The sequence below is a fragment of the Sapajus apella genome, unplaced genomic scaffold (assembly GCF_009761245.1).
Source record: "Sapajus apella isolate SASKATOON/1434 unplaced genomic scaffold, GSC_monkey_1.0 scaffold30, whole genome shotgun sequence".
Classification (NCBI taxonomy): Eukaryota; Metazoa; Chordata; class Mammalia; order Primates; family Cebidae; genus Sapajus; species Sapajus apella.
This window is the reverse complement of record NW_022436970.1, coordinates 9532040-9553338: the sequence shown is the minus strand read 5'-3', so window position 1 is coordinate 9553338 and position 21299 is coordinate 9532040.

Below are 21299 nucleotides of genomic sequence, written 5' to 3'. Positions count from 1 at the left end.
GAAAAGTCCCTCCCTCATCCCAGACTGCACAAAGAGGAAAATCATAGAGGGAACATCAGGAAGGGACTCCACAGGGGCTTTTCTGTCCAGCTCAGAAATGCACTTGGCATCTCCTGACTCTGCAGGAAGCACAGAGGAGTGTCCCATGGTGTCGTGTTTCTCATCTTACCATTGATCAACAAACCAGGAAAGCAAACATTCTAAAGACTGTCCTTTCACATTCCCATTCCAACTATGTGTGCCTGGACATAGGGCAAGTCGTAGGCTGAGAGTCAGGAATCAGAGACAGCAGATTAGAACCAAAGAAGGACACAGGAGGGAGCCAGAACCTGGAGGATAGACTTTGGGCAGTCCAATCCTCCACTCAGGACCAAGGTTAGGTGCCTGGGTTTTATCTATTTCCAGGACAGTCATTAACTAGGGTTCAAATGGTCTCCCTGAAAGATGAAGTTACTCAAGTCACAGATCTCACGATAAGCTTGCAACATACAGATGGTTTTTATCATTAAGAAGTGGCAATATACGGCTCTGGAGAAACACCGACAGCCCACATACCCAGCAGAGACCAGATATTTTGAGCCAGACATCAAGATATGTCTTCCAGAAAGTATGCCCTTGGATGCAAAATACATGAGGTAGGGTGTCACAGCTAGGGCTTTAGAGCCAAGCAAACCTGGGTTCCAATTCCAGCTCCCCAGCTTGGACCCGTGTGACCTTCAAGAGACTGTTCAACCTGTTTGTGTCTTGCTTCACTTATTTGAAAAATGGGGAAATTTTTTATAACTTCATGGTTAAGAGGATTACAAGTCACATGTAAAGTAATTAGTGCTCAGTAAATACTCGATAAATGTAGCTATTATTATAATAATGGGTTGAGTCAGGAAAGTCCAGGGTGTATGAGTACTCCACCTATCTACATATTGCCTATTACTCAAGAGCCACCCAAAGTTCCACCATTTCCATCATCTTCCATATTACTCTGAGACTATATTGAGTTCTTTATTTCTTGATAATATGCTTTTATTGTATGTAAATATTTCCACTGCTGTATAATTTTAGATTGTCACTCATAAGTCACTAGTTATGTCACTTATAAGTCACTAAGTACAAAATATTTTCCTGAGCACAGAAACCAAGCCATACTGTTTTAAAGTGTGCATTGTGTTGAAAATACTACTAGAAACCTGGTAAGCACTTGATAAGTAGCTACTTAATGATTGTATTAAAGGTACTATTTTGAATTGGCATGATGATAAATATCCATGGTAAACACTTTAACAGGTCCTGCATTAGCTTTCAGAAAAAGGCCTTTCATTTTTTGTACTGCTCCACCACCTGTATGGAAAATACAAATATTATCTGTCTCATTAAAATATTGCCACTTTAACTTTGGTATTGAATACAGTCATGGCCCTGTGAGTGTGGAGACATACATATGAATCACTATACTCTCATATATTCACTAGCAAAACTGTTTCAAACCTGTAGGGGAAGATGAGGTTTGGAAACATACATGTAATTCTCACCCACCTCATCCTATTCCCAAGATAATGTTATTAGAAATGACATAAAATTTGTGATAAGGGAAACCTCCATCACTGTTGATAAGGGAGTTATGTAAGTACCAGAAATTTCATAGAAAGATAACCAGGGTTCACTTGCAAATCACCATCACAAGGAGCAACGACCTTGAGGGAGCAGGTGATGGAAGCCCTGCCCTCCACACCTGAACATGAAAACAGAAGGATGGATGTCTGGGGAAGATGGTGCAGGCAGCAAGACCAACCGAGAATGGCTTCATATGGAGTTTCTTTTGCTTAATAAGTGATGGGATTTGAGAGCAGAGTGACAATGTATCCTAGAAATTCAGATATATATATATATATGGGCAAAAAGCCTCTGAAGAGGGATTTCTTGAGATGACATGTCTTTATAGTGGGTAGTTGACTGACAAAAAGCGACCTTGAAAACTAGAGGTGCAAAGAAATTCATCATTGGCAAGGTTTCGGAAGAATGAATTCCCAACGTGGTTTGTTATAAATTAGTGAATAAAGTAGGTTGTTACAGTCAAAAGTGAACTGGATGCCTATATACAGAGGACTCTGCACCTAGATCAAGGCTTTGGAAAACAACCAAAGCCACAGGAGAAAAGGTAAATAAAATAAAAACAATCAAAACAGAGAAGTGACTGCACAGAAGTTCTGTGACTGCACAGAACCAAATCCTCCCTACTAGGCTTGCCCATGACCTTGAATCTCTTCTTCTGTCCTGACATTTGCAACACGGGATTAGTAAAGTTTAAGTACCGATGACATCTATAAAGGGATCAAAAACAAAATCAAAGTATGTGAGAGACCAGACAGAAGACTGAGGAATATAATTAATGGGAAGAAATGAAGGAACACTTAAATGGCAGGAGAGGTATGTCATGTTGATAGAAGGGAACACTCAATATTATATGTATATGTCAATTCTCCCAAATTTTCCATCTTTTTCTGCTATTCCAATCAAAATTTAGCAGATTTGTGTGTGTGTGTGTGTGTGTGTGTGTGTGTGTGTGTGTGTGTGTTTGTAAATTGCCAGGCTGATTCTAAAATTTATATGAAAAGAAAGAAGGTCAAGAATAATGAAGACAATCTTGAAGTTTAAAAATGAAGCTGGAGCCTTACATTAGCAGATACCAACTATAAAGCTATGGTAATTAAGATTATGGTATTTGTGCAAGGATAGAAAAATAGAGCAGCAGAATAGAAGAGGGAAGCCAAAAACAGACCAGGAGAATCACTTGAACTCATAAGGCGGAGGATGCAATGAGCCAAGATTGTGCCATTGCACTCCAGCCTGGGCAACAAGAGCAAAAAAGAAAGAACTCTGGCATTTCCACATCATTATATTTATTGACTTCTTGTGTGATCTTAGACGAATCTTTCAAACTTGCTGGGTTTTAGATGACTTATGTCTAAACAAAGATGCTTAGACCAAATTATTACACAAAATATTTTAAAGGACTAAGAAAGAACAACTTTTGGTTATATAGTTAACCAATTATTTTCACTTAATTAAAAAATACTATGACACATTGATGCTAGAAAAATCAGTGTGTGGCTCCTGATGCCCCTTCAGGGAAATGGTATAGCCTGGTGGTTATGTACCTAGGCTTTGGACTCAAAAGATCTGTAGTAGATTTATTTTTCAAACATATTCACAACAAAAGTTCCCATCCTACATGGTTTTCCAGAATTCTGCCTCTTGCCCTTAAGAGTTAGAGTCTAATTATCCTCCCCTTGATTCTGAGCAGGTTTGGGATTTATTTACAACCAATAGAATGTTGTAGAATTGGAGCTGCTGCATGATATCTCATATATATACATATATGACATATTTCCCATACATATATGGGAATGTATATATGAGAATACATATATGTACATATATATATATGTGTGTGTGTGTATGTGTGTATATGTATATATATACACATACATACAGCCCCCAACTGTTCGATCCCTCTGGTCTCGCTCTTCCAGCTCAGAACCATCTAGCTGCATTGCATAAAATATCCGTAGCCAGAACAACCCTATCAACCTCTTCACAAAAAAACATGAGAGATACTGAAATGATTACCACTCTCTTAAACCACTGAGGTTTGGGGTAGTTTAATATGGAGCAATAGTAACTGAAACAAAACCTGAGTTTAGATTCTGGATCTTCCACTGACTGTGTGTCCTCAGGTAAATTGCTTAATCTCTCTGAGCCTGAATTTTCTAAACTTGAAAATATGGTTGATTGTATCACCTACCTTGTTGGTTGCTGTTGCAGAACAAATGACAAATAATCATAAAACACAAGCCAAGCACAGAGTAAGACCTCAATAAAGATCAATTATTATTAATAATAATTTTTTTATGATTCTCGATGTAGCCCTTAGGATATTTGAGAACCCATGTTTTCCTTGCTTTATTTGGCCTTGGGAATAATCAAAAGCTTGAGTGACAACTATAAATTATATAGCTATGATCTCCTACTGAGCAGTGGGTGCATGTCTTTGGCAATTGCTATTACTTCCTCACTGTAACTTTTATTTTTAGATGCAAAGAAAATTTTATTTGTATATCAAAGATTCTAAGAAATGAGGACATAATAAGGTTAACAGAATTGATGTCAAAACACAAATAGGTTTGAAGTTATGGATGATCAATCACTTTGTTTCATTCAACCTTCCCTTGATTACATTAGAGAGCATCCCTGGCATGGTTGCAATTGAATCTTAAGCATGATGCATCTCACTGTACCTTTTCTATCCTGTTTCTGGGGAGCTTATTTCCAAGGTATCTACCTCTGAAGCTGCCTGCACCAAAGGGCCAGAGCGGCTGAATTTCTTTAAGGAAGGCTGTCCCTGGAGCTAAGGTGTAGCTGTTCTCCTCAGCCCAAGCCACAGTCAATGGTGTTCTTGCCTGTCCTCTCTCCTGGGCCCCTTTCCCCTGTAGCTGTCTGCATAATGAGGAAATAATAATCTTCGAAGGGCTTGGTATAGCTAAACAAACAGGTTTCGGGGTGCATTATAGGCTCCCCACCTTCTCAGAGACTATTTAAACCCTATCCCATTCATGACTTGCTTGTAGACTAAGTCCTCCCCAGATCTACCCCCAGAAAACTCCAATTCCCACTTCATCCTATAATAAAATACAGATGTAATAACGTTAAATGGGACTTGTCTCATTTCTGAGTGTATCTCATGGCCCAAGGCAGATATTAGCAGATAATAAGCATGCATTATGCTGTAAACAGAGCTACCAGGGCAGCCACTCAAGATAGGCCAAGATGCCATGGGCCTGGTCTGATGATCCTGTCCTCAAGGCTCACATCCAAGTTACTGGAGAGGATGCTAAAGATATTCCCCTGGAGGTTAGAGAATGGGGGGTTTTTTGGAGGAAAAGGGGAAAGGGATGCTGCTTCTCTCCATGTGAAGGAGAGGAGATAAATTCCCCATACTTTATACCATAGGCAGGGAAGCTGGATTTAGGAGAAAGAAAAACACACATAGAGAGGGAGGTACTTGCCACTAGGAGAAACTGACATCCAACAGGCAACTGGATGTTTGCTGGGATGCAGAAACCTTGAACCTTGTGAAATAAGGAGATCAGGGCCAGGCGCGGTGGCTCATACCTGTAATCCCAGCACTTTAGGAGGCCGGGGCAGGCAGATCACTTGAGGTCAGGAGTTCAAAAGCAGCCTGGCCAACATGGCAAAACTCCATCTCTACTAAAAATACAAAAATTAGCCAGGCCTGGTGGTGGGTGCCTGTAATCCCAGCTATTCGAGAGGCTGAGGCACGAGACTTCCTTGAATGTGGGAGGCAAATGTTACAGTGATCCGAGATCCCGCCACCACAGTCCAGCCTGGGCGATGAGCGAAACTCCATCTCAAAAATAAAATAATAAAAAGAAGGAGATCAGCACTAAGTCAATGATGATCTCCCAGCACAAAGGCTAGAGGAGTGCTATCAGACACAAAAGCTGAAACAACGAGAGAAGATGCATCTTCATGGTAGGTGAGAAAGTTTGTAAAAGTCAAAGGTTCTAGGACCTGAGACAGGAAAAAGCTTAGCCACAGGGAGGAGCTGATTTCTTCAGTGAGCAGTGCAGTGCTCCATCTAAACTAGTGTGGTTCATCTCAAAGGCTTAGTTATGGTTTTGAAAGAGAAGCTATGGAAAATCAGAATTAGAACTCAGGTCTCTAAACTGCAAATTTAACCCCACCCACAAATGTCCTGGGTGTTACTTTAGCAATAGCACAGAGACCAGAACACGGATTCTGAAGCCAGGGCTTCCTAGGCTCAAATCTTGGCTCTATAACTAACACTGTGATCTGGGCAAACCACTGACATTCTCCAAGTCCCTGTCTTCTCATCTTGGACTGGAAATTGCAATAATACATGCCACATACAGTTATGGGTCCAAATTGGTAAAATATGTAAAATGGTGCCTGGCCTGAAGTTATAATACTGCAATAAATGTTAGCTCTTGTTTCTGTTGTCATCATGGACTTCCACAAGGACGGGTTACATCTTATCTTCATCCCATGTTATAGTCTCATCCACAAGGAGGAGCTCAATGCACACCAGTTGGCAAAAGGATTATAACTTTAATGTAAATGCTGAATAAAATTTCACTGAATAATTGGCAAAACTGGTTATCTTATTTAATGTTAGGAAACTTTGTTTTGGAAATGTCAGAAGATTCTTGATCATTCCTAACAATTTTTTTTTTGAGAAGGAGAAGTCTCACTCCGTTGCCCAGGCTGGCGTGCAGTGGTGCGAGCTTGGCTCAATGTAACCTCTGCCTCCCAGGTTCAAGCAATTCTCCTGCCTCAGCCTCCCAAATAGCCGGGATTACAGATGTGTGCCATCACACCTGGCTAATATTTGCATTTTTAGTAGAGACTGAGTTTCACCATCTTGGCCAGGATGGTCTCAATCACCTGACCTCATGATCTGCCCACCTCAGCCTCCCAAAGTGCTGAGATTACAGGAGTGAGCCACCGCGCCCAGCCAATCATCCCTAATAATTTTACGTAATTTGAATTGTATCCCAACAAATCAGGAACCACTAAACAGATAATCTCTGTGTTTTCAACACCTTGCATTCAGTTAGACAATCTGGACTTCCCCTTTCTAAACTGTAGTTTAGATGTGCTGGAAACTCAGCTCAACTGAACAAGCTGTGTTTTAAACCATCTGATATACGTAGTACACAAGCTTTTTCATCTCCTTTTTATGAAGAGAACATGTATGTAGAAATAAAACATTTTTTTCTACACTGCAGCCTGAAGCCACCTTAACTTGCTTATAGAACAATCTTGTTAGAATTGTCAACGGAGCTCTATCACGCGCCAAGTTCAGTGCACTATCCCACCCAGGATATCTCACTCAGGCCATTGCTCTTCACTTTGCAACTCTACAACACAGTAGGCACTAAAAGCATTAAACAGTTAAAGAATGAATTCTCTCATTCATTCAACTGATATTTATTGAAGATCTACCATGCTTTTGGAATTGTTGTTGCTGAGACAACACAAAAGGTAAAACCCCTCCCCTCATGAAACTTACATTCTAGTGGGGAGAGATTGTCGGTAAACAAGATAAATAAGTAAAGTATATGTAGAGAGGAAAGTACATGCTAATGAGAAAAGTCAAACAGCAAAGAAGAACTGAGAGGTGTACTGAGTGTGTGCTGTGATTATGCAGGAATTCAGAAGGGAGCCTGAGGAAGATTATTTGCATGAGGAAGCAAGAAACATCCTGGAAAGAATTTACACGCTCACGAAGAGTCAGAGTCAGGATGTCCATGACCAAAGGACAGTGGCTGATGCTGGAAAATGAAGGGTGATTACGCAAGCAGCCCACCTGTCTGCTCAGGTCATGTTCCTACCCCCACCACAGTCTGAATCTCAGAGAGAAAAGGCACCATGGAACAGTTCAAAGAACTTCTGCACCATCTGAACAAGACTGGGAGGTCAAGGCAGCCCTGGTTGGAATGACAGAATGGGATACAGCCAACAGGTAGTGAGAGCCTTCTCACTCCAGCTTCTACAACGAGCACAGAAATACCTGTCAACATGGAATTCTTAAGCCCTGTCAGCAGAAGTAGCAGCTCCAGGAACTCAGGGACACCTGACCATAAGCAGTTCTAGACATGGCAACAGCAGCGGGGTCAGACCTTCATGTACCTGTCAGCTAACTCATAGGCTTCACCATTGTTCTGTGTGCTCGGGACATGGGAGCAGATTTTTAAAACTGAGTAAAGCATGAGGAGTTCAGGAAGAATTGTGACTCTCTTGAGGGAACCAGGAGAAGGAGGAGTAGGATTCAGAAGAACACACAGTTAACAGTGGGATCTAATCAGAAACAGGCTATTAGCTTGCTGTCATCTGGAAGACACAAGCTATAAGGGTGATACAAAGATTTAATAAAAAGCAAAATTTTACAAAAACAAATCTGTGACTCAGGTATAGATATAAAACCTGGAGTCTCTAAATACTGCATATTCTCTTATAAGTGGGAGCTAGACAATGGGTCCACATGAATGTAAAGATGGAAATAATAGACTCTGGGGACTCCAGAAAGAGGGTAGGGGAGGAGGGCAATGATTGAAAAATTACCTGTCAGGTACAATGTTCACTATATGGGTCATGGGTACACCAGAAGCCCAATTTCAAATGATTTGCGATATACTCTTGTAACCCCTGAATTTAAAATAAATTTTTAAAAAAGAAAGAACCTGGAAACTCTGCCAAATTCCAGTCTGGTAAATTCCCACCCAACAGTCATATTATCTCTTAACAAACAGACTTTTCAACATTGATGGTCAAAGACGCTTGGAGACTGTCCTGGAGAATTCTTGGCATGGTCATGTCATGGTTATTGTGAATTACTATGACTCATGTCCAAATTACTGGACAATTCCATCACCCAGTTAAACACCTAATAGTGCCTGTCACTGTGACACCCAAATTGTCAGAGATGCTATCTACATATAACCAAAATAAACCATGAACCGGTATTTTATCCCCACCTTCAAAATGTTCTAGTTCTGCCAAACTGAACTAGCATGGAAAATGCTTCTCTGATTTATTTCATGCAGTTTATAATGTACCTTTCCCTTTATAAGTATGACCATCTGGAAGCCCAAATGACCTTTCTAGAATACAAATCTGACCAAGTCCCTATCCTAGGAAGAGAGCCCTCACACTTGGAAATTAGGTCCACTAAAAGGACCCTGCCTATAACAGTTTTCTCATGACACCAATTACACAATTGTCATTACTACCCTAAAGCTGTCTTCTCTGCCAAAATGCTTATGAAGACAAGGACTGAGGCTTTGTGTTATTCACTGTATATCTCTGTGACTTAACATGGTATCTGGGCCATAATTGGTGCTCAAGAAATGTTTGTTGAAGAAATTAATCTGCTGAGTACATTGGTGCATACCTGTAATCCCAGCTACTTGGGAGGATGAAGCAGGAGGATAGTTTGAGCCCAGTGGTTTAAGATTCGCCTTGACAAAATAGTGAGATCTTGTCTCTAAAAATAAATAAAATTGAATAAGGGTGTCAATGAATTTTTGAAATGAGAATCTTTTAAAATCATTTACTCTTGGGCAGTAAATCTATTGCTGGCTAGAGGTATATGTTCCTTTTGGGGTCTTGTTGACGCCAAGCTGAGTACCTCATTGATCCCTGCTTTCTCTGTTGACACGAAGAAGGAACAAGTGCCATCAGTGGGTAGGATAAAAGGGAATGCTTCCTCTACAAAACTAAAGTACCACAGGAAGAAGACAGAGGGTAAGAGAGTGTGATGTGGCAGCAAATCTGTAAAACTACATCAGTTTTTCATGAAGTGTTTAAAAACATGGAAGAAGATAATACAAGTGGAGAAAAATTAGAAAATCATTCGTGTAATGTTCATTGCAGCACTGTTTACAATAGCAAAGACCTGGAACCAACCGAAATGCCCATCGATGATAGACTGGATAGGGAAAATGTGGCACATATACACCATGGAATATTATGCAGCCATCAAAAACGATGAGTTAGGGTCCTTTGTAGGGACATGGATGAACCTGGAAACCATCATTCTCAGCAAACTGACAGAAGAGCAGAAGATCAAACACCGCATGTTCTCACTCATAGGCGGGTGTTGAACAATGAGAACACATGGACACAGGGAGGGGAGCACTACACACTGGGGTCAGTTGGGGGGAAATAGGGGAGGGAGGGCGGGGGGTGGGAAGCTGGGGAGAGATAGCAAGGGGAGAAATGCCAGATGTAGGTGATGGGGAGGAAGGCAGCAAATCACACTGCCAGGTGTGCTCCTATGCAACAATTTTGCATGTTCTTCACATGTACCCCAAAACCTAAAATGCAATAAAATAAATAAATGGAAAAAAAAAAACCCGCCCCTTTAACCCCCGAAATCAAAAAAAAAAGTTGAAAAAAAAAAAAAAGAAAAAAAAAGAAAATCATTCGTATGTATAGATGCCACTAGCCTGAGTTTATAACAAAATGAAGTAGAAAACTGAGAAAATAAAGACCCTAAATATCCTCACTTGTGTTATTGAGTTAAAAAGAAGTTGGAAAAGATTCAGAATAGCCAAAACAATATTGAAGAAGAACAAAGTCAGAGGATCCCACAACCTGATTTCAAAACTTACTGTAAAGCTTACTTATAAACACTGGTACAGAGCCGGGTGACTAGAAGAGTGTCAGGGGATTGCTTTTGCCAAGAAAACTAGGGCTTCATACTAGATCCCTTTTCCTTGCTGCCTTTTGTAATCAATGACCAGTAGATACAACAGCCTCTGACTGTGGCATAGTATCCAGTAGTATTTAGGAAAGGCGACCATATCATTGATCCTCCAAATCAGGACACTTTTGAGAGTAAAATGGGAAGCTATTGATCATTACACTATGACAACAGGAGTAGACCAGGACCAAGGCAAGGATCCCGGGCATGCAGCCACCTGTTAATTCAGATATTTCAAGGGACAGCATGTGGGGAAGGAACTAGATTTTTCAAAGGTCAGAGTTCCTCGGGCTTTTTTCCCCAGAAAGTGGTCTCCATGAAGTCCCCACTTCTCCCCCCATTCTGCACCTAAAAATTTCTGAGAAAAATAAAAGTTGACAAATCTAGAAGAAGTAGAGGGAAAACACAAGCAGCAAGTACGTGGACAAATCTCTTCCTGTGCCATTGCCCAAATGGTGGCTTCTTTTCACTTTGTCTTTTAAACTTACATCAAGTTACCCTGGAGAAGCTACAGAGCAGAGACACCCCATTAAAGTTGCCTTTTGTGTGCACTCTGCCCTTTCCATGCCCCACTGCCGCCCTGTGACTAAGAATCTGGTTTGATGCTGCTGACTGCCTGTGAGGGAACACCATGCTTCCTGTCCATTACAGGTGTAGGTGTGAGTGCTCTCACAGGGAAGCAGTAATGTTCCTGAGTCACTATGATATCATAGGTACCAAACATGGATTTGGGGACTCAGTGTTTGTCCAATAAGAAGGAAAAAATATATTAATAAACTCAGAAAAGCTTTAGGTATCAGAAGGAATAAGAGCAGTAGAGATATAAAACAAATACTATTCATAAACAATTGAGGAAAAAAAAATAAAGACTTGTCTCTTGTTTTTTGAAATCCAGGTCGGGAAGACCTTCTCTCCACTTTCTCTCCAAATTCCTTTTTTACTTAAAAAAATTGTGGACAGACAGTAGGCATATTATTTACAGTGTACATGTGATATTTTGGTACAGGCATGCAATGTGTAAAAATATCACATCATGAAAAATTGCATATCTATCCCCTCAAGCATTATCCTTTGCATTACAAAAAATCCAGTTATACTCTTCCAGTTATTATAAAATGTACAATTTAATTATTATTAACTACAGTCCCCTGTTGTGCTATCAAATACTAGGTCCTATTGGTTCCATCTAACTATATATTTTTGTAGCTATTAACCATTCCACCTCCTCCCCAACCCCTCACTACTCTTCCTAGCCTTGGGTCACCACCCTTCTATTCTCTGTCTCCATAAGATCAATTGTTTTGGCCTTTAGATTTCACAGATAATTGAGAACATGCAATGTTTGTCTTTCTGTGCCTGGCTTACTTCACTTAATGTAGTAACCTCCAGTTCCATTCATGTTGTTGCAAGTGGCAGAATCTCATTCTTTTTTTATAGCTGAATGGTACTCCACTGGGTATAAGTATCACATTTTCTTTATCCATTCATCTCTTGGTGAATGCTTAAGTGGCTTCCAAATCTTGGCTATTGTAAATGGTGCTGCAACAAACATGAGAGGGCAGATATCTCTGAGACATGTTGATTTCTTTTGGGTAAATACCCAGTAGTGAAATTGTCGAGTCATATGGTAGCTCAATTTTTAGTTTTTCGAGGAACCTCCAAACTATTCTCCATTGTTGTACTAATTTAATTTCCACCAACAATGTATGAAGATTTCCTTTTCTCCATATCCTTGCCAGAATTTGTTATTGCCTGAATTTTGAATAAAAGCAATTTTAACTGGGATGAGATTTGATTTGCATTTCCCTGATGATCGGTGAAGTTGAGCACATTTTTATACACCTGTTTGCCATTTGTATGTCTTCTTTTGAGAAATATCTGTCAATTCTTTTACCCACTTTTAAACAGAGTATTATATTTTTTTCCTATAGAGCTCTTGGAGCTTCTTATATATTCTGGTCATTAATCCTTTGCCAAGTGAGTAGTTTGCAAACATTTTCTCCCATTCTGTGGGTTATCTTTTCACTTTGTTGATTGTTTCCCTTGCTGTGTAGTAGTTTTTTTTTAAGTTGAGATGATCCCATTTATCCATTTTTGCTTTGGTCACCTGTAGTTGTGGGGTATTACTCAAGAAATTTTTTCCCAGACAAAAATCCTGGAACATTTCCCCAATGTTTTTTGAATTAATTTCATAGGAACACGTTGTTTACTTTTCATGTGTTTGAATTTTTTCCAAAATTCCTCTTATTATTGATTTCTAGTTTTATTCCATTGTAGTCAGAGGAGATGCTTGATATTATTTCAACTTTTTTGAATGTTTTAAGACTTGTTTTGTGACATAACATATGATCTGTCCTTGAGAATAATCCATGTGCATCCTGAAGCCATTGGATAAAGTGTTCTCTAAATATTTATTAGGTCCATTTGGTCTGTAGTGCAGATTAAGTCTGATGTTTCTTTGCTGATTTTCTGTCTGATAGTCTGTCCAGTGCTGAAAGTGGGGTGTTGAAGTCTCCAGCTATTATTGTATTGGAGTCTATCTTTCTATTCAGCTTTATGTATCTGGGTGTTCCAGTGCTGGATATATATAATATATATGCATTCATATATATGTAAAAATATATATATATTTACAGTTGTTATATCTTCTTGCTGAATTAACCCCTTTACCATTATATAATAACTTTCTTTATCTCTTCTTACAGTTTTTGCCTTGAAATCTATTTTGCCTGATACAAGTACAGCTACTCCTGCTCTTTCTTGGTTTTCACTGGCATGGAATATCTTTACCCATCCCTTTATTTTCAGTCTATATATATCTTTATATTTGAAGTGTGTTTCTTGTAGGTGACAGATCGTCGGGTCTTGTTTTGCATCCATTTACCCACTCTATATCTTTTAATTGAAGAGTTTGGTTTATTTACATTCAGTGTTATTATTGATAAGTAGGGATATTTATTCTCACCATTTTGTTACTTGTTTTCTCATTGTTTTGTGGTCTTCTCTTCCTTCTTTCCTTTTTTCGTGCCTTCTTTTAGTGAAGATGATTTTCTCTTTTAGTGTGCTTTAATTTCTTGATTTTTATTTTTTTCTGTATTTGTTGTATGGTTTTCTTTCTTTCTTTTTTTTTTTTTTTTTTTTTTTTTTGAGGTTACCATGAGGCTTGCAAATACTATCTTACAACTCATTATTTTAAATTGATGACAAGTTAACACTAGTTGCATAAACAAACGCCCCCCAAAAAAACTAATAAAACTCTACACCTTCGCTTTGTCCTCCCACTTTTTGTTGTATGTATTTATGTCTTATTGTACCGTCTGTGTCTTGAAAAGTTATTATTTTTGATTGGTTCATCATTTGGTCTTTCTGCTTAAGGCAAGAGTGGTATAAACACCACAATTACAGTGCTTTCCTGTTCTGTTTTTCTTTTCTTTTTCTTCCTTTTTTTTTTTTTTCATGAGACGGAGTCTTGTTCTGTCACCCAGGTTGAAGTGCAGTGGCGCGATCTCACCTCCCTGCAACCTCCACCTCACAGGTTCAAGCGATTCTCCAGCCTCAGCCTCATGAATAGCTGAGACTACAGGTGTGTGTCACCACATCCAGCTAATTTTTTGTATTTTTAGTAGAGATGGGTTTTCATCATGTTAACCAGGATCATCTGGATCTCCTGACCTTATGATCCACCTGCCTCAGCCTCCCAAAGTGCTAGGATTACAGTCATGAGCCACCACACCTGGCACTGTTCTGTTTTTCTTTGTTCTTACAGTTACCAGTGAGTTTTGTGCCTTCAGATGATTTCTTCTTGCTCATTAACATCTATTTCTTTCAGAATGAAGAACTCCCTTTAGTATTTCTTGTAGGACAGCTTCAGGCTTGATAAAATCCCTCAGCTTTTGTTTGTCTGGGTAAGTCTTTATTTCTCCTTCATGCTTGAAGGACATTTTCATTGGGTATATTATTCTAAGGTAAAAGGTTTTTTTCCTTTAGCACTTTAAATATGTCATGCCACTCTCTCCTGGCCTGTAGTGTTTTTATTGAAAAGTCTGCTGCCATAAGACATTTTGGAGCTTCCATTGTAAGTTATTTATTTCTTTTCTCTTGCTGCTTTTAAGATTCTTCCTTTATCCTTGACATATGGATGTTTGATTTTTAAATGCCTTGAGATAGTCTCCTTTGAGTTAAATCTGCTTGGTGTTATACAACCTTGTACTTGAATGTTGACATATTTCTGTAGGTTTGAGAAGTTCTCTAATATTATCACTTTGAATAAACCCCTATCTCTTTCCCTTTACCTTTTCTTTAAAGTCAATAACTCTTAGATTTGCCCCTTTGAGGCTGTTTTCTAGGTTTTGTTAGCATGTTTCATTGCTTTTTATTCTTTTTTATTTATTTTTTTTTTTTTTGGTCTCCTATGACTGTGTATTTTCAAGCAGCTGTCTTCAAGCTCACTAATTTTTTCTTCTGTTTGATCAATTAAAAGACTCTGATGTATTTTTCATGATGTTAATTGCATTTTTCAATTCTAGAATTTCTGCTTATTTTTCATTATTTCAATCTCTTTGTTAAATTTATTTGAGAGATTTCTGAATTACTTTTCTAGGTTATCTTGAATTTCTTCAAAGCAACTATTTTGAATTATCTCTATGAAAATTTGCATATGTCTCTTTCTCCATAATTGGTCCCTGAATCATTATTTAGTTCATTTAGTGAGGTTATGCTTTCCTGGATGTTCTTGATGCTTATAGATATTTGTTAGTGTCTAAGCAATGAAAAGCTAGGTATTTATTGTAGTCTTTACAGTCTGAGCTTATTAGTGGCTATCCTTCTTGGGAAGGCTTTCAAGGTATTCAGAGGGATTGGACCTGAAGCCCCATGATGCTGTCAGTTTTGCAGACTCATAGAAGTGCCACTCTGGTGGTCTTGGATAAGATCTGGCAGAATTCGTTGAATTACCAGGCAGAGACTCTTGTTCTTTTCCCTTACATTCTCTTACAAGCAGATTCTCTCTCTCTCTCTCTCTCCCTCTCTCTCTCTCTCTCTCTTTCTCTCTTTCTATCTCTCTCTCTGTACTTAAACTGTGAGCCATCTTAAACTGAGGGTGTGGTGATGCAAACATCCCTGTGGCCACCACCACTGGGAGTGTGCTGGGTCAGCACCTGAAGCCAATACAGTACTGGGTATTGCCCAAGGCCCTTTCCTTCATGACAACAAGTTTCTCCAAGCTCCAGGCATGTCTATGGATGCTGTCTGAGAGCCAGGGATTGGAATTAAATACAGTTTGCTTGTAGTCTACTGCAACTAAGCTGTCATTCAAATCACAATACAAGGACTTTCTTACTCTTCCCTCCCTTTCCACAGGCAGTGGAGCCTCTTCCTGTGGTCCCCACCACCACTGATCCACACAGGTTCTGCCAGGCCACTGCTGATGTTCACTTAAAGCCCAAGGGCTTATTTGCTCGCTTGTGATAAATGCTGCCAAACCTGGGACTCACCTTTCAGGGCAGTCAGCTCCCCTCTGCCCTAGGGTAGATCCAGAAGTGGTATCCAAGAGCTTAGGCCTGGACTTGGGGACCCCAAGAGTCTACTTGTTGCTCTATTCTACTGTGGCCAAGCTGGTACCTAAGGTGCAAGACAAAGGCCCCTTTACTTTTCCCTCTGCTTCTCAAACAGATGTAGTCTTTCATTATAGCCACCATAGCTGGGAACGTGCTGGTTCTCACCTGAAGTCAGCACATCTCAGAGCCCAAGGCCCACAGTGTATTACCTGAGTATTGCTGCTGGTTATTCAGGAACCAAGGACTCTTTAGTCAGCAGATGATTAATTCTGCCAGGAGTGGGTCCTTCCCTTCAAGGTAACACATTTCCTTTTGGCTCAGGTTGTGTCTAGAAATGTCCAGGAGCCAAGTCTGAATATGGAGGCCTCACAACTCTGCCTGGTGCCCTATCTTACTATGACTGAGCTCGTATCCAAGATGCAAGACAAAGTCCTCTTTCCTCTTTGTTCTCTTGTTAAATAGAAGGAAGGAGTAACTTTTGTTGTTGTAAGCTGCACTGCCTGGTGTCAGGGAAGGGGTGACATAAGCACTCCCTTAGAAGCGAGTGTTTCCCTAGTTCACATACCACCCTAGTCCTCTGGCTCTGAGCCCAGCCTAGCACTAGGAGTTTCCTAGGAATTGCAGTCCTTGTGTCCTAGACTGTCTTTCAAGCTTATCTAAAACCCCAAACGGCTTTAGCCTGTGATGGCAAGGCTTTGCCAAGAAACTCAAGTTCCAATCACTGGGATGGGTGAGTCCCCTCTGATTGGGGCTGGCCCAAATGCTCCCTTCTTGCAAGGGTAAGCTGGCTGAGCCCAGCATGGCTTTATTCTCTGCTAAGTCTGCTAAGCTTTATTCTCTACTGTGACGAGCAGCACTGACTTCAATATTAAGTCCCCAAGTCGCTGCACTCTCCTTCCCTCAAGGGCATGAACTCTTTCTCCATGTCGCATGGCCGCTGCAGAATAGATGGGGAAAGGGTGGCATTGGTGATTCAAGATTGTCTCTCCTGCCCCTCTCAATTCCTCTTTCCAAGATATGAAGTTACAACTAGGTACTGTGATTGCTCACCTGATTTTTGGTTCTTGTGACAGTGTTTTTCTTTTCTTTTCTTTCTTTTCTTTAGATGAAGTTTTGCTTTTGTCACCCAGGCTGGAGTGCAATAGCATGACCTTGGCTCACTGCAACCTCTACCTCCCAGGTTCAAGCAGTTCTCTTGCCTTAGCCTCCTGAGTAGCTGGGATTACAGGTGCCCACCACCACACCCGGATAATTTTGTGTATATTTAGTAGAGATGAGGTTTCACCATGTTGGTCAGGCTGGTCTCAAACTCCTGACCTCAGGTGATCCACCTGCCTCGGGTTCCCAAAGTGCTGGAATTACAGGCATAAGCAACCATGCCCAGCCGTGACAGTGCTTTTCTATGTGCAGATAGTTATTAAAATTTGGTGTTCCAGCAGGGAAAATGAGTGGGGTAGGCATCTATTCTGCCATCTTGCTCTGCCCACACAAAACTTCCAATTTCCTTCTTTAAAAATTGGTATTCTTGGCCAGGCACAGTGACTCACACCTGTAATCCCAGCTCTTTGGGAGGCCAAGGTGGAAGGATCATTTGAGGTCAGGAGTTTGAGACCAGCCTGACCAATATGATTCAAACCCCATCTCTACTAAAAATACAAAGAAATTAGCCAGGCATGGTGGCACACGCCTGTAATCCCAGCTGCTTGGAGGCTGAAGCATGAGAATTATTTGAACCCAGGAGGTAGAAATTGCAGTAAGCCAAGATCATGCCACTGCACTCCGGCCTGGGCAACAGAGTGAGTCTCTGTCTCAAAAATAAATTAATTAATATTCTTAATTTTTTTGAAGAAGTTTTAGGTTTACAGAAAAATAGAGCAGAAAGCATAAGGTTCCTATATACTCTCTGAGTCTCTCCTTCACGGTTTTTCCTACTATTAATATTTTGCATTAGTGCTATACATTTGTTATAATGGATGATCTAATATTATTAATTTAGTTGTTAACTAAATATAGTATTATTGACAAAATTCTATAGTTTATATTAGAGTTCAGTCTTTCTGTTGTATATCCTATGGATTTTAACAAATGTACAATGGCATGCATCTTCCATTACAATATCATAGAAAATAGTTTCACTGCCCCAGAAATCCTCTGTGCTCACCTATTCATCCCTCCCTTCCTCTTCCCAGTTCCCCCACAACCGCTAATCTTTATAGTGTCTCCACAGTTTTGTCCTTCCCAGAATGTTCTAAGTTGGAATCATATAGTGTGTAGCTTTTCCAACTGGCTTCTTTTACCTAGTATATGCATTTAAGTTCCTCCATGTCTTTTCATGGCTAGGTAGTTCATTTCTTTTTACTGCTGAATAATATTCCATTGCATAAATGTACCACTGTCTTTAATCCATTCATGTATTGAAGGACATTTGGTTGCTTCCAATTTTTTGGCAATAATGAATAGAGCTGCTATAAACATTTGTGTACAGGTTTTTGTGTAGACATAAATTTCCAGCTCATTTGGGTAAATACCAATGGATGCAACTGTTGGATTGTATGGCAACAACATGTTTAGTTTTATAAGATACTGACAAACTGTCTTCCAAAATACCACTTTTTATTCCCATAAGCAATGAACAACAGAGTTTCTATTGCTCCACATCCTAACCAGCATTTGATGCTGTCAGTGCTTTGGATTTTAGCCATCCTAATAGGTTTTAATTTGCAATTTTCTAACGACAGATAATGTCGAGCATATTTTCACTTGTTTATTTGCCATCTATTATCTTCTCTGGTATGGTGTCCATATATTTTGCCCATTTTTAACTGGCTGTTTTCTTAATGTAATTTTTTTAATTTTTGGTATTTTTTGATGGTGGGGGGAGAGAGTCTTTCTCTGTCTCCTGGGCTGGAGTGCAGTGCTGTGATCACAGTTCACTGCAGCCCCCACCTCCTAGGCTCAACTTATCCTCCCACCTCAGTCCCCCAAGTAGCTAGGACTAAGGCAAGTGCCATCATGCCTGGTTAATTTTTTTGTTGGGGAGGAGCAGGGGACAGGAGACAGTGTTTCACCATTTGCCCAGGTTGGTCTCAAATTTCTGGGCTCAAGCGATTTGCCTGCATTAGCCTCCCAAAGTGCTGAGATTATAGACATAAGTCACAATGCCTGGTCTCTTATTGTTGAATTTTAAGAATTCTTTGTATATTTTAGGTAATCGCTTGTTTTTTATCAGACATATGTTTTGTAAATATTTTTTCCACTCTGTGATTTGTGTTTTTATTCTAACCATGTCTTTTGCAGAGCAGAAGTCTTTAATTTTAATTAAGTCCAAATTATCCATTTTTTTTCATGGGTTATACCTTTGGTGTTGTATCTAAAAAGGCATTGCTAAACCAAAGGTCACCTAGATTTTCTCCCATGTCATCTTCTGGAAGTTTTGTAGTTTGCATGTTATACTTAGGTGAATGATCAATTTTGAGATAATTTTTGTGAAGCATGTAAAATTGGATTATAGATTTTTTTTGACATGTGGATATCCAGTTGTTCTACCACCATTTGTTGAAAAGATTATTCCTTCTCCATTGAATTGGCTTTGCACCTTTACCAAAGACCAGTTGATTTTATTTGTTTGGGTCTCTTTCTGGGCTCTTCTTTCATTCCACTATTTGTTATTTTTTCAACAATATGACACTGTCTTGATTACTGTGGCTTTATATAAGTCTGGAAATCAGGAAGTAGCCATCCTCTGACTTTATTCTTCTTCTTCAATGTGTGTGGGCTATTCTGAATCTTTCCCAACTTCCTTTTAACTCAATAACGCAACTGAGGATATTTAGAAGTCTCTTTTCTCAGTCCTCCACTCCTCTTGTCATGAACTCAGGCCAGTAGCATCTATAAACATGAATGACTTCCTATTTTTCCCCGTTTCTATTATTTTTCTTACATATTTTGAAAGATTTTATCCACAAAACTGCCTTTGTTTCACAGATTTGCTTCTTCAAGCATATCTATAGCTTCTGGTCAGAGATTCCAATCAGAATGAGATAATATTGTTACTGACAATTTTGATATGTCTGCCAACAAAAGCAAACAGCATTATGCAACCTAATGCCAAGTCTAACGTGATGCCAAGTTAAGTCTAAGTGAGGCACCGAAATAAATTAGTGCTGCCTTCCAAATGAGGTATTAGACCATACGTAGGTAATGCAAAAAAAAAAAAAAAATTTAAAGGCTTTGGGGCTCTTGGATGCCCTTATTCACATTTCAAATATAAAAGATCAAAGAAATGGGGATTAGAAGAGGGATTTGAGGAGATTTATTAGAAGAGAGATATGTCCAGAGGCATATCCATTCTTCTTGGTGAGGACCCCACTACACCAAGTCTTTAGAGCCTCTTCAGCAGGACTACCAAAATGGCATGGTGTGTGTTCCCCACTATTGGGAGATCTGGCTTAGGAAACTAAAGTAGAGCAGAGGGCTATTCTATCTTGGAAGTAACAGCACTCATCTCGATGGGCCATCGAAGGGGTAAGGCTCCTCAGGACCAGATGCAGAATCTGGTAGGAATATTGGCCTGGGTCACTATAAAAGGACCCTGGACTTCTGATCCTGGCCTTCATGGAGTAACAAATCTTAGATATCCCCTCTTATGGTAAACAAATATAAAACTGGACAGAGTGCAGGAGGCAATTGTTTCAGCCTTTGGATGACAGATGGCACAAAGCTATGCTATGATCTTTGGGAGACCCCAGGAAGCTCTATATCCACCTGGCTCTCTGGAAGTGAAACCCACACTAACAGCTGTGGTCTTTGGGCAGAGGACCAGAAGTCAGAGTTCAAGTCTGTGACCTGGAATTTTGAGGCAGGATACTAGAAAGGAGGGAGCTGCATGAAGAAGGAGCTGGAAGCTGCACATGGGTGGGTTTCCTGGAGTCTTTGGCCAAATATCAAGTTACATATCCAGGGTTAAGCTCCACCAGACCTGGCAGCCACTGGGAGATTGTGAGGCAAATGGAGGTTCCAAACATTGCAAAGATCTGGGAAACGACGTTGGGATTCTGACCAGCTGAAGTGGAGAGACCTCCATGAATGGACCTTTAACAGAGCAGAGAGACCAGCTAGAGTGGAGAGACCTCCATGAATGGACCTGACACTTTGCCTGTAGGAGCTGTTGCGGGTTCCCTGGACAGGGGGCCCCTCTGCTCCCACCTACGGGCAGTGCTCTTCCTGCTGGTGAGCTGCTGGCCCCAGTAACACACCCCACAACCCTAATGATTAAGTTCCCTTTCCTTTTTGACAGGATCTCTTCCTCTCACTTGAGGTTTATTGAATTTCTTGTCATTGTTCGTTAATATTTTCCATCAGATTTGTAGAGTGTTCAGTCATTATTTCCTTAAATATATTTGCATGTGCGTCATTTCCCAGATCATTCAATAAAGACCATG